Genomic DNA, 12,686 nt, shown 5'->3' on the forward strand with positions numbered 1-12,686 from the left:
CGAAATCAGGGCGAAAAAAGTCGAAACATCCACTTTTTTATTCACAGTAATTACATTTTGTTTGGCCTTCAATCTTCTTTTGAAATTCTTCACCTTAAATTCAAATTATTTTTTGGAATTAAACATTTGTTCGGTGAAAGACAAGCTGTGCCAGAAATGTGAGAGCTTTCTTTTTAATAAAAGGTTCCCATCACTGATAATTGAAGTGCTTGTGGTGAGACTAAGAAGTCTAAATTGAAATACATTTCTGCCACAGCTTCTTCCATTCACAGTGGGGAGCTCAGCATCATTTGAGCGCCCTATGATAATGCCTCGATCGAGTAAAACAAGTCCATTTAATCAATAACATAATGAATAGGGATAAACTCAGCCTAGAAGAGCACATATTATTCTTCAAATTACACCATTAAAAAATGACTTTTTCACCCTCCATTCATAGCTTCAATTAGAAAAATCAGAAAACTGGAGAACAGACAATGGTTTTCTCTTGTCAAACACACACAGGAGCACGGTGAGGGTAGGATGCATTGCTGAACATGTCATGTAGATCCTTGAACCTCAAGGTGAGGTCACAAAGAGAGACGCCTACTGTATAAGTAATGCTACATATTCAAGTCCATCTTACCTGCAAGGTAAAGTGTTCTTTCAGTGTGTCATTAACTCTATTAAAAGCAACTATCTGTACAAATGATGGATACATTAGCCTGAAATGACCTATATGTATATTTACCTGGCAAGGACCTCTAGTGGCGATGCCAATTATAACAGCTCCAAGGAATGGAGGATATTGGGCTAAATAGCCAGGTCAACAAAGTGTGACCTAAGCATTTACACTGTAAAGCAAGAGTGTGCGGTTGACATCCTGTTTTCTAGCTAGAATTGCACCTATTTGTTGTTTCAAAGGGGCATTATTATGCTTTTGGGGGGGTTTTCCCTTTCCTGTAGTGTGTTATATAGGTTTGTGTGCATGTAAATGGTCTGCTAAGGCTACAATTCCTTTGTTCTCCCCAGAGGGAGGTTCTCTCAGACACTATACAATTATCCCACATTTGGAATTGTGAATCAAATTCGCGATATACCACATTATATAATGAATGAAATCGAAATAATTGGTAAATGAGTCATTTTACACGTAAATATAATACAGTAATACAATAATGAAAAACACTGGAGTTAAAATGTAATTGGATTGAGCTACAACTAGCCTGTGTTTATTAATGAGGGATACATTAAAATAAAAAGGAATACATTAACTAAAATTGGAGAGAAACACATCACAGTCCTCCTGTGTGTATGCCAGATTGTGGCTTATAGATAGCAGCACTGACCATTTTGCACACAATCTCTGAGTGAATTTTGTCCCCGTGTCTCGGCTCTGTCCTTAACCATTTGTACTCTGGTAATGACTCCAACATGCTGTGTTCACTAGATCGAAAAGGAAGAGAAGATTGGGGGGTGGGGGCGGTGGTAAGAGAGGAGGCTTATCGTACAGTTAAGCTGCAGCTGCAGTTTCCATAACAACTACCTGCAAAAACCCTGCTCCCTCGACCATCATTAGAATAACATTTCTACTCGTCAAGTAAGCATTAGTGGAATCTACATGAGCAATGAGAAGGGAGTAACACAGAAAAAGTCTCGATGTCCGTCGGAGCTATCGCTTGACAGCCAGGGAGCTTTTTTTTCTGCAGGGGGATATCTTTCGGTGTAATTACAAAATAGGGATTGTAAACCGTGTAGAAAATGTACACATGGAGACTTCCAGTGGCTTGTTGTGCAGGACTTTAGCATATTACATTATGTATACCCAGGCTGGGTTCACATTGACACACGCCAAAATACAAAAACATCCCGCGCATAGCTCTGGGCTTAAGAGGCAGGCCCTTGATCATAAACTCTCTTTTTTTCTACCAGCGGGAACTCCTGCGACCGACTCAAGGAGAAACGTGTCTTTGCCGTTCAGCCTCTGCTCTGATCATGCATTACAATATCAACTTGAAAAGGGGGATAATCAAGAGTTTAAAGGAAAAGTAAAGGGAGAGGGAACACATTAAGTGGTGGCTAGTCCAGGGTATCATTTAAAATCAGCGCTGATGGCTTCATCACTGCCAGGCAGTGTGGGCTGTAACCTTGAGCGAGGGCTGGTGGGGCCCTGGTGACCAGGGAGGGGATGGGGAGAGGGATAGGCTCTTTTTGCATTCACATTCTGCTCAGCAGGCACCCGGGGGCTATAACCCTGAGAATCCGTATTAGGTGAGCCAAAGTCACCATTAATATAGAGCACTGGGCCATACTATAACCTTACACTTCACATCTCAGGGGTGTCCTGAACTGAGAAAAAAATGGTACTTTCGAACAATCACTTGGGAGGACTTTCAAAAGTGACCTCTTACCAAAGTCAATCCGTTTGCTTTTCTCTTTTTTTTTCTCATTTTTATCTGTGTTTGCTGGTCCTGCTCAATCTCTCCATCTCGCTCTGGATTTGCGCGGGGGCTCCAGGCCTGGCGCTCCATGGCCGGTCACGTCAGAGAGGCTGGTCCTCCTTCACTGGATGCAATTACAGATTAGGTCTAAAACACAGGTTAAGGCCATGCTGCTACCACATCTTCAGCCTCTCCAGCCTCCACCAAGATACGCCAGTGAGGAGGACCAGAAATAAATAAAGAATAACAGGAATAAAGTCTTCTATGTTGAAAAGGTGCAACATGGCTTGAGTTTAAGAAACAGCTTGTTCTAACCATTTTTAGAAATTGACTCATCACTAATATGTAACATGTAGAAACAGGATGACAAACAAAACCTGCTGAATCTGACCTTTTGAAAGGTTATTTAATTGTTTACACAAGAGAGAACCTGAACTTTAAAAATGTAAGTTTTAAAATGTCTTTTAAAACTTGTGTCAAACTAAAAAAGTAATTACAAATATGTTTTTTTTCATGAACGCCATCAACAAACAAATTAACCAACAGAAAAATGTTTTGAAGAAAACGTTTTAGCAATTCCATAATCTATACACAGCCATTAAAACCATGAGCGGTTCTAGGGGGGGCCAACAGGGGCCAGTGTCCTTGTGACACTGTAACTCAAGCCGAAGTGAACAGGAATGTGTTTTGTTTTCAATTATGTCATTTAATAACATTTAACTAAGTTACTGACACAAATTTCATGAATGAAACAAAAACCAATCATGGTAAAAAAATATAAGTATGCATTATGACTGAGCACTATCTTTGTCTCTTTTGTCCCACATTAAAAGTGCCCCTTGTAAAGCCCCAGCACAGCCCCCCATAGTAAAATTGGTCTAGAACTACCATTGCTAGAAACTAATTTACTTAGACCCCAGAATTTAATTTAAAACCCTGAAATAACTTTTATCACACGATTCCCTTAACTTGTGGTTAGAAGCCTGAAATAAGATCTGCGGAGGAGATTTTCATGTTTTGTTCGACAAACAAGTGACTACAAAAGTCACCATTATGTTTAGGAACATTAAGACTGTGAGTGCACCGGCCCTATCCGACCTGATAGCTACCCACATCGCCTTGGGTCCCTCCGACTCCACCGTGGACGGCCTGGTAGCCCACTACAACACTGCCCTATCCCTCAGTCTCAACTCTCTCGCCCCCATTAAAACCCAGACTGTTTCCTTCACCCGCCCTGCCCCCTGGTTCACCACTGAACTCCGCCGTTTGAAGGCCTCTGGTCGCCAGCTGGAGAGGCTCTCCAAAAAACCTGGCCTCACAGTCCACCTCCTGGCCTTTCGTGAGCATATCAAAATGTATAAGGAAGCTCTCTCCCATGCCAAGACTCACTACTATTCCCGTCTCATTGGTGCTCAGCAAAGCAACCCCGGAAGACTGTTCTCCACCATCAACCGCCTACTACGGCCCCCTGACGCCCCCCAGCCCTCAGGGGCTCCCGATCTGTGCTCCAAATTCCTCGACTTCTTCCATGCGAAAGTCGAGGCCATTCATCAGCAGCTCCTGGTGACTGGCCTTTCTCCCCTACCTGCACCTCATTCACCTGGTAACGCACCCCACGCTGATGATACCCAATTGTATCTCAGCACCACTTCATCCTTCCAGCTCCCCCCTCAGTCTCTCATCAACTGCCTGCATGACATCAAAACATGGATGTCTTCCAACTATCTTAAGCTGAACAGCAATAAAACAGAGCTCATGGTTGTGGCACCCAAGGCCCTGCTCCAGAAGGTTGGTGACTTCGTCCTTGAGGTCGACGGCTGCTCCATCTCCCCATCTCCTGAAGCCCGCAACCTGGGTGTCATCCTTGACTCCACCCTTTCCTTCCATTCCCACGTAAAATCTGTGACCAAATCGGCCTTTTACCACCTAAGGAACATTGCCAGACTCCGACCGTCACTCTCGGAGTCTGTTGCCGAAACCCTGGTGCATGCGTTTGTCACCACTCGCTTGGACTACTGCAATGGTGTCCTGTTCGGGGTTCCCAACAAAACCCCGGACAGGCTCCAGTATGTCCAAAACTGTGCTGCTAGGGTACTCACGCACACAAAGCCGTGGCAGCACATCACTCCCACCCTCATCCACCTCCACTGGTTGCCAGTCAAGTCCTGCATCACCTACAAAGTCCTCCTCCTTACCTACAAGTCCCTCCATGCCCTTGCCCCCCAGTACCTATCGGACATCCTTCACCCACATGCCCCACCCCGGAACCTGCGGTCCTCAGACTCTGGCCTGCTTACCACCCCCCGCACCAAACTGCGAACCTTCGGGGACAGAGCCTTCAGTGTGGCAGCCCCCACCCTCTGGAACACTCCCTGCGGAGATTCGCAACATCCCCACACTTGACGCCTTCAAAAGGGCCCTCAAGTCCCATCTGTTTGCCAAGGCTTTCGGCCCCTAAATCGATCTGTTGTTTTGTCTGTCTGACTTTTGTTTTGTTATGTTTGTTTTTGCCCTACTACTTGTAAAGCGACCTTGGGTCCCTTGAAAGGCGCTATATAAATCAAAGCTATTATTATTATTATTATTAAAAGAGTCCAACACGTCATCACAACCACATGAGACTGCCTTTAGCTTAGCTGATGCACACAAATCTTAAAGTGGCATTAATATATTGAGACTATCCTGCTAAACAAAACGTGTTAGTATCATCAATGTGTGTTTGCCAAAGAGGTTATTTTCTGCAATATTCCAAAATCCAATGGGAAAATCCAATTGCCCTTTATCGAGGGATCCTTATAAGACAGGCTGCTTTAATCAACCTTTATTTAAGCCACTTCCAAACTCTTAATTATCAACTACAGATTGGACGCAGGATTATGAGCAAAATCTAGAGCCTTACTTTCATCTCTTGAGAATCAAATGTAGTTATTTTACCCAATAAAGTTATACTCATTGACCTTGAATCGTTATATAAAAAAACTAGAGAGCTTTTAGGGTATACATTCAGTGGTTCTGTTTACTTAAAAGCAATTGTGAAAAAAAAGAAAGGAAAAACTAAACAGGAAGCCTGCACTGGCCCTCAGACCACACTGTGGCACCAGGCTGGAGATTTGGCTGGGAAGTTGCTGGATCGTTTTTAGGCAAAAAGAGGTTCTGCTTACAGCATAAAAAAGGGAGAGGGTGCTGTTCCTCTGGCAGAAAAACAACTCAAGCTTTTAGAGTTTCTGATAACAGCAGATGGTAGAGGGAATGTGTCCCGGGGGAGGGTGGGCAAGGAGAACAGTCCTGTGTGTGACAGGAAACAGGGTGGTTTATGGGTAAAGCTTTCACTGTGCGATAGAGGTGAATTCCAGTAATTAAAGTAATGTATCACAATATCACGATTTTACTATATGATCATGAAATGAAAAATTAAAATAACGACATAGTAAAGTCATACAAAAACGAGTGTTTGAAAAGCCTCGTACACTCGTACATATTTTTATTTCAGGAATTCTGACATGAGAAACAAAGAATCCATATTTCTATATTGGTTCAAGATATTTCCCCTTTAAGAGACTATATTGAAGGGGAGAAAAATCAATTTATGACAGACTGTAGATACCTTTCCCATGTTACATGTAGGGTATAAGCGTAAACCATATGACGGTGGGCCTTGGGCAGGAATGAATAAATGAATAAATAAATTAATAAGTAGACCTCGATGTGATATATTGTAAATTCTGTCTTCAATACACCAAAGGAAATACCTGCCCTAGGTTATTTATACAGGACCTGCAGGTGTTTGAAACACTGCTCTTTGTTATGTTATGTGGAAGCTTCATATTTGAGGAGCATCTTTGCCTTGTATATACAGTGCAGTATGCTATGGAGGTGGAATGTACATTATTAAAGGGCCAACCCACCTTTTTTTTTAACCTAGATACAGTTTGGTTTAACCTAAAGACATTTTGAGACATTGTCCATGCAATGTAATAAGTCACCCTTATACCTTGAATTTAGCATTTGAGTGGCATTTAAATTGTAAAGATTAAAAAAAAAAAAAGCATGGATCTTACCAAAGTCAATCGTCTGTTTTTTTAAAAAGATATCCACAGATCTTTTTGTATCCAAAGCAATGGGTATCAGTACAATGAGCGATATGGCAACCGTCTGATAAACTCAGCTACCCTTTTTTACTCCGAAGCCAATACAATGGCAACATTGTAAAATACAAAGAAAGTATAATCTATTGAGCTTTGAGAATTGTATAAACCTTTAATTTTTAAAACTGATTGTCAAGTGTGTGAATGGCCTTACCCCAAGTCCATTGATTGTAAAAAATATATCAGTACAGGAGTCATTACGAGACTACAAACCTGCTAATAGCTAAACAAGTTTAAAGTTAATGGCCAACAAACTTGAAATACTCTTCCATCAGAAATAAAAACATGAACCAATACTAAACTTTAACATAAAGTATAAATATTTTCATTCCTTTTTGCTGTTTTTAAATCGTCATTTTTCCCGCAATTGCTCATAATTGTTGTTTCAACCGTCAGCTGTCTTTTAACTTTTCGTATTATTTGTTTTTATTCCCAAAATCCTAACCATGGACAAGATCTTCACACTAGCTATTGATAGAAATACGTACACATAATGCATTGCTCGCAATTCATGTGAATGTAATATTGCCTTCATACAGTATATATGTCAAATAAATCAATAATTAAATACATTTCAGCCGAACAGAAAGGTTGCCGATCAGGGGAGAGGTGTAATTTCTAGAAATCTTAACCTCAGTTAGATAAATATATCTTAACTCTGCACTTCCAGAACAAGTTTACCACAACCTAAGTGTAGCCAACACTAGCTCGAAAACCCTACTCCAATAACACAACAATCTACTATTACCAATTTTTTAGAATACAATAAAACAGAAGAAGCTGGAGCAAGAGACTCAACTGGATTAAAGTCTACTAGAACCGTAGGAATGATATGTGATAAAGTTAACATCAGAGACAGAGAACTGTATTTATAAAAAAAGCACACTGTTCAGGACTGACGTTTTAATATTCATCTAAGGCCACCGTCTTAGCCTAACCTTAAACAGGAGATTTGAGGGATTAAACATAACCCTTCAAATATTGCAATATAATGTAGGCAAACCAAATGAAATAGCTTGCATTGAGAGCAGGGGCAGATCTACTCAGGGGCAGATCTACCCAGTTGGCATCTTTGTTTTGAAAGACAAGTTGTGGCTCATCGGACATTTATGTGAGAAAATATCTAATGTCCGAGTGCAAGTGAATGCAGCACAAGACGCGAGTCTTGTAACCCCCCCCTGGCGCGAGCTTGGAAATAATATGATCCAAGTAGACGGAAGGAATGAGGTATTTGCGGTCTACAATGACAGAGAAGAGACTGTCAAGTTTGGCTGTACTCAGCATTGAATCAAAATGCACTAAAGCTTTAGATCTTAATCAGTTTGTGAGGCGTTTTGCTGATCAAGATGGTAATCGCCGCATTCGGCTGTAGCCTAATAGGCATGCCAACTTGATGCTCTGCTCACGGATGACTCGATGAGCATAACAAACTGTTACAATTATGGATGACCTTGTATGTGTGTATATATTATATTCTATTTCTTTGTGGGGGTCTGCCCCCAAAACACAGTTTTAAGTTTTAAGGTTTTAACTGTTTGCAGTAAAGTTGTGGGGCGCTGAACTGTTCCTTTGAATCTTTTGAATGTTGATACATGAAAGTAATTACTTGTCTTTCAAATTTGAAGGAGGGTGAGCAAGCAACTTGAGGAACATTCATCATTAACTCCTCCAAAAAATATAGTTTATTCAATAATAAATGAATATGTGAATCATAACAGTGATTGACAGCTGATAGGATTAATATGATTGTTAATAGTCATATTAATTCAGACAAACATCGACGAGACAGTTAATTAATGTACTTATTGCAGCAGACTGCATAGATTTGGTACCCCTGCTGGTCTAAGAGTGAAACAAACTCATTCAGTTATTATTCAGTTAAAATTCATTACATGATGTCTGCCACCTTATATATTTATATGTAAGGCTTTACTGATGTGCCACGATAATGTCACCTTCAAATATTAATAATGTGGCTTTCCAAGTTAACATTGATTGATATGACTGCGATTAAATCAGCATATACTTCTGCCAGGGGATGCCACCCCTCAAAATCTCCTGCCACCCTTTTGCCACCCCATGAATATTTGTCTAGATCCGCCCCTGATTGAGAGATATAGATTAAAAGACTTGGCTGAAAAAGATTGTCGAACTGTTTCATTCATATTTGATTTTCGAAGAAGGTGACACTTAAAATTACTTTTCTATTGCAAGTTAGTGGTGCATAAGTGCAGTGGTGGAAAGTAATAAAGTACATTTATGCAAGTAATGTAGTAAAGCACACATATCAGGTACTTGTACACTACATGAGTCTTCAAATGTTAATTTACTACTTTACTCAATTTTAGCAGCCAATATTGTACTCTAAAGTTAAGTACATAATTTGGCAGCTTTAGTTACTAGTGACTTTTTAGATTCAGATGAATAGCTAAAACCAAATACAAATCAGATTCATATTTCATTTCAAGTTAAGATATCCAAAAGCGTATACAAAGTAAGTCCAATTAGCTCCAAATCAGGGTTTCCGTTAGCTGGTAATTACCGGTTTTTAGCTGGTAACATTTATAAAAAACCGGTAAATTCAAAACCTGACGGTCAAAATGTCTGGTAATAATTAGGGAGGCTGCGATCGATCGGCCGCCGGTCATTATCGGCCGATATTCACTCTTAATAGTTTGATCGGTGCTCTCTATAAAGGCCGATCAGGAGAGCTGGATCTGATCGATATGGACATAAACGCGAGTGAAGTGTAACCGGAGCGAGATCAGATCAGCTGCTGAGTCTGACCGAGACACGCAGCTCTGCAGGATCACCTGAAGCCCCGCCCTCTGTTTAGCGAGCTGCATGAGAAACTAGGCTTGTTTGAGACACATTGCGGCTCGCCTCGAAAGTAGACGAGAGTAGCCGATCGCAGCCGGGGGAGGTGTCAAAAAGCTCGTCTTAAGTCGGACAGCTCGGACTCGGAGTCGGCTTGACTGGCTGGGTTTGCAATGGCGGAAATTGCGTTGGCGTTTTTCGGTACAGGTACTGAGACAACGAAATGCAGTTTAGCTTCTAACCAGGTGCAACAAGCAGCGAAGTGGAAAGTAATGTACACAATCTACAGAATAACATATAGAATGAATGAAATGATGAATAAACAGTGGGGTATGAATACACTAGATATCAGCCTGTGAGCAGTATGAACAGTGTGTATGAATACACTAGATATCAGCCTGTGAGCAGTATGAACAGTGTGTATGAATACACTAGATATCAGCCTGTGAGCAGTATGAACAGTGTGTATGAATACACTAGATATCAGCCTGTGAGCAGTATGAACAGTGTGTATGAATATGCTAAGATATATAAAGTATGAAAACGGTAAGCAGTGCAAGTATAGTATAAAATATATAGATATTAATTTCATGATGATAAACATTGTGGAACAATGATGAAAAATGGGAATGGATGTGGCGACGTAAAACTGACACAAAACAACAACAAACTTTTGCCAGCCAATTGGAGAGCTTCATCAGCAGCACGTGGTAAAAACCACCAATGAGCGCTCAGCTCGAGATACCAGCGAGCCGTTTCCCATCAAGCATTTCGCTTCCGCAGCTCGTGGAGAGCAACTGCGCCAACTCGCCTCGCCTCGCTCTCAAGGCTGCGGGCGTCTTTGTCCCGCGAGATTTCAAAGTCTCATGTGGGCGAGCCTCCAGAGCAAGTCGGACAAAATGACTAACCATCATGCAACGCACCAGCAAGACGTTGATCGCAATTGCGCAGGTCTGCGCAGGTCTTGCTTGTCTCAAACAAGCCTACCGACCAGAGCTATTTAATAGAAGAGTTACGACACCGGAAGTCCAAAAACGGTTATCGTCACGTGGTTCATGTAGACGAGGATCGTTCCCCGGAAGTTCATGGCGGGCAATGTGAATGCATGATAACAGGAGATAGAACTACGATTTTTGTTAATTATTAGTGAATAAAGGTTTTGATTTGCAATATTTATACAACAAATCGATATGTGTATGTACTTACATCAATATGTTTTAAAAAATAAAATAGAATTTGCTAATATTAAGTGATAATATTAGGATTAGTGTGAACAACTAGTTTACATGTTACTAACAGTGCCTTGGTTAAAGAGCCTGTTGTGTTTATTTATAGCTTTGAATTCTTTCAAACCAATATTATCTTCTTAAACTTGTATGGTAGTCAGGAGCATCACTTTCTAATGTTTATTGATACATTTAGAGGGAGGGGATCTAAAGTAATGCTTTAAAATTCAGATTAGATTAATTTCTACCATTTTCTTAAATTCATGGTAGTTTCAGTAATCCCCTGGTAATTGAGGACACAAGTTATCTAAATGACTAATGTTGTCTTTATGGCTTTCAGAAAGGACAGGAGACCGACAGGATATGATGATGATGATGATGATGATGATGTTAAATGTGTTGCTTTAGGAACATCCATTGCAAATACATGGAATTCAATAAACATAGAAGAGCATATCATGCAGTTTGTCGGTGCCTTTCCTCCGTGTTGTCCTGGTTTGCTGTGCTGCCTCCTAGTCGCCACCATGGTTTGATGTGCTGCCTGGGGATGCTCAAATCGCTCAGAGAAAGGAGTACGAATGTACGGCTTCCCCACTGACACAGAGCGGAGGAAAAAATGGCTGGCTCAAGTCAGCAGGAGCAATTTCACGACCAACAGCAACAAAATATGTGATTTATATACAAACACTGCATTTGCACTTTTTCACAAAACGAAAACCACACCATTGGGAGAGCTTAATGTTTTGTTTAATACAAAAAAACAGGGAAAGGCTTGAAAAACACTGAGAGTTGAGACTCAGGGTGCAGGGTGAGGGTCTCAGTGCAGGTATTCAGGCTCCATTGAATCCCCCTCTGGTTCTTGTGCTGAGAGAGGGAGCAACAGACAGGAGAAAGGGTTATACCCACCTATATAGCACACCTATTGCCTTGGGGAGATAACGTGTTTACTTATATAAAACAGTAGTATTAAACGTACCTTGTGTTTTCACTCTCACTTAAGTCCCTCTCCCTTTGCCATCAATCCAGAATCAGCTGGGCTGCAACATTATACAGACGGGTAATAATCAACAGAATCACAAGGACACAATATGGCTCTGCTAAAAACACTCACTCTTACACGCACCAAAGTTATATTTATCTAATATTTAACTCCCTCCACCCCCGCATACAATCCCGTTTAGAAGCCCCTCTTCTCTAATTCAACATGGACGAAATGACATTAAGAGAACGGAATTTACAATTAAAAGGCTGTTCAACGTGTGTTGCTAACTTGCTTCGGTATGCTAGCTTAATCTGTTATCTGTAAACGTTCCCTAAATCTACTAATTTAGGGATAATCCACTGACATCCTTTAATACACATGTTCATTTGAATCAGATGTACTGATAATATCCGCAATATACATCTTTAAACTTCTTCTTACCTTTAAAAGTCCGTCACGAACGGTGTATTATGCTGCAACTCCACAGCTCTGCCAGCCTTGGCGCTAACTTCCGGGGAACGATTGAGAGGCTCCACGATCCGCCATTGCTGTAAAAAAGTGGTCCATTGGAGTGAACGGAGATGTCGTAACTCTTCTATTAAATAGCTCTGCTACCGACGTGCTGTCAGGAGAGAGAGAGGGAGGGAGAGGATCCGTTTCTCCCGTGTTATTATTCAAAGTTGATGTAAACTTCTGAATAATGTACGTTATCTACTACAAGTAGTTTGTTTGAATGTAATAATTATGTTGTTTGTTGTTTGTGGAATCATTTATTGAAAAATGAATCTGAATTTTTCGATCTGTTACAATTATAAACTGAAGCAATATAAAAATGAGCCCGTGAACTGAGTTTTAAACTGAAGCATATCTGCTCATAGTCCGGTAATTACCTGCTAACGGAAACTCTGCTACACAACTATTATTATTATTGAAATATGACCGGTACGTTTCAAATTAGTCCGGTAAAATAAATTCTGCCCGGACATTTGACCGACGAGAAAAAATCCTAGCGGAAACCCTGCTCCAAATGTACTAATTGTGATGAAAATGCAGAAGTAATCATTATCCAGTAATTTCACATATTCTATTATGAAAT

General features: G+C 40.8%; 1 long non-coding RNA gene across 1 annotated transcript; it reads right to left on the reverse strand.

Annotated features, from left to right (window-relative positions):
• Window positions 1-11,338: 11,338 nt before the first annotated feature.
• On the reverse strand, window positions 11,339-11,788 carry LOC139434237 (uncharacterized). Its single transcript, XR_011643620.1, has 2 exons — window positions 11,585-11,788; window positions 11,339-11,472 (listed from the first exon to the last, which is right to left on the reverse strand). It is a non-coding gene; the product is annotated as an uncharacterized lncRNA (long non-coding RNA).
• Window positions 11,789-12,686: the final 898 nt, after the last annotated feature.

Source organism: Pseudochaenichthys georgianus, chromosome 8, assembly GCF_902827115.2.
Source record: "Pseudochaenichthys georgianus chromosome 8, fPseGeo1.2, whole genome shotgun sequence".
NCBI classification, from domain to species: domain Eukaryota; kingdom Metazoa; phylum Chordata; class Actinopteri; order Perciformes; family Channichthyidae; genus Pseudochaenichthys; species Pseudochaenichthys georgianus.